The 2,500-nt window shown below is 39.7% G+C and overlaps 1 protein-coding gene across 2 annotated transcripts in view; it reads left to right on the top strand.

Moving 5' to 3' along the window:
- Window positions 1–2,500, top strand: part of prdm6 (PR domain containing 6) — a 29,184-nt gene that overhangs the window by 16,875 nt on the left and 9,809 nt on the right. The window lies entirely within an intron of this gene.

Below are 2,500 nucleotides of genomic sequence, written 5' to 3'. Positions count from 1 at the left end.
ATTGTTTTTGTTATCACAGTTATTTATTTATATCTTCTCCTTTTTTATGGAAACACTAAAGGTCAAACGATACGTTTAGCACCGACACCAGTCAACTAATTACTAAACTTATATCATCTTATGATGCTGAATTAGCACAATATCATATTATATTGCTATAAAATACTGTGGTGATTCTATATCCAAGGAGTCCATAGAGAGCTGATCATATTTATAATAATACACTGAGTTTGATAGTTGTCTCTCACATTGTCCCACAGAAACATTCAAATAGTGTAGATGAATGATCATTTATCCCATTTCAGTGTAAATATTTCTATAGAGGACACGCAGGTTATCTGACACATCGTTGTTTTCTCTGGTAATGAATTACTTTTATAATGATGTAACTTTAACCTAAAGTCCCCAGCGCTGCCCCGCTGATTGAGATTAAATAGAAAGTTCTCTGGTTTTGCAGATGATCTCTTCATATATTACAGCTGTACTTACAGTACTTCACCTTATCATTATATGATGCATTACAAGGCATTACTTATGCATTTTATAATACATCATACCCATAAAGGCTTCAAGTGAAGTTTAGTTCAACGTGGTTTCAATGTGAAACAGTCACTTGATAAATATCTTTGCAGAAAAGATGCATGATGCACGAAGGCAACTACTGTCTTAAACATATCCTATATTTTCAGACATCATTTATCAATCAATCAATCAATCATTTTTATTTATATAGCGCTTTTAACAACACAGGTTGCAAATATTTCACATAAGCCCTTGTTGGTTAGGTCTGAGGCTGTAGCTCTTAAAGTGACAGCAGCCTAATATTCTCTTAAAGTGACAGCAGCCTAATATTCCCGTCGTCTCTTTCATATAAAATATTAATCAAACAACAAAAGACTCACTGACTGAAGGATGTTTGTAGCTAAGTTTAATTCTTACAGCGGAGATTGTGTTTTATTTTACATTTATTTCATTTCTGTCTACTGTCTGGACAGCAAACTATTAGAAATGAGGATTAGATTCTGGTTTTGGATCGCTGCACATACGACAGTTTCTAGCTCATACAGGTAATAAAATAAATAAAAATGAATCATTGTGTTTAATAAAGTGTTTAATCAGCTCGTTATACTTCACTATCACCGGGATCTCCTGTGTGATACTCTTCTGTTTTATTAAAAGCAATGATTGTCATTTTATCAATCAATCAATCATTTTTATTTCTATAGCTCTTTTAACAACACAGCTTGCATCAAAGCACTGAACAGTATAAAGTAGAAGAATACAATGAAATTTTATCAGTAATATGTGACATATATTTTCTCAAATCTATTATAATTTTCTTTACAGCTCTTTTTAGGCCATATATTAATGTTAAATAAAATTAAATATAAATAAAATATAAAAAAATAAAATAAACAAAACCAAAAACTAGCAGCAACCATTTATTTTTCAAATAAATCAATAATTGTTTTTATCATTTTTGCACAGCAGTGTTGTTTCAGAAGGTTTATAAAAACCGGTCTCTGATCTGAAAGGCTGTACAGATGATGTTTGTCTTCCTGTTGTGTTTAATCTGAGGTCCTCGGCTGACGCTCAGCGCTCCTCAGACCAATCGGAGAGCTCTCACGCGCTCTCACACACTCTCACACACACTCTCTCACACACTCACACACTCTCCACACACTCTCTCTCACACACTCTCTCACACGCTCACACACTCTCACACACTCTCTCACACACTCTCTCACACTCTCACACACACTCTCTCACACGCTCTCACACTCTCACACACACTCACACACTCTCTCACACACTCTCACACACACTCTCTCACACTCTCACACTCTCTCACACGCTCTCACACGCTCTCACACACACTCTCACACGCTCTCACACGCTCTCTGCGCTCTCACACACACTCTCTCACACACTCTCACACGCTCACACCTCTCACGCCTCACACGCTCTCACACACTCTCACACACACTCTCTCACACACTCTCACACGCTCTCACACACTCTCACACACGCTCTCGCTCTCACTCTCACACACTCTCACACACGCTCTCACACACTCTCACACACACTCTCTCACACGCTCTCACACACTCTCACACACTCTCTCACACGCTCTCACGCTCTCACACACACTCACACTCTCACACGCTCACACACTCTCACACTCTCTCACACTCTCTCTCACACGCTCACACGCTCTCACACGCTCTCACACTCTCTCACACGCTCTCACACACTCTCACACACTCTCACACACTCTCACACGCTCTCACACTCTCACACACTCTCACACGCTCTCACACACACACACACACTCTCTCTCACACACTCTCACACACACTCACACTCACACTCTCACACACACACGCGCTCTCACGCGCTCTCACACACTCTCACACACACTCTCACACACACTCTCACACTCTCTCACACGCTCTCACACACACTCTCTCACACTCTCACACACGCTCTCACACACTCT

Source organism: Puntigrus tetrazona, chromosome 8 (assembly GCF_018831695.1).
Source record: "Puntigrus tetrazona isolate hp1 chromosome 8, ASM1883169v1, whole genome shotgun sequence".
Classification (NCBI taxonomy): Eukaryota; Metazoa; Chordata; class Actinopteri; order Cypriniformes; family Cyprinidae; genus Puntigrus; species Puntigrus tetrazona.
This window is presented reverse-complemented; position numbering and strand designations above follow the sequence as displayed.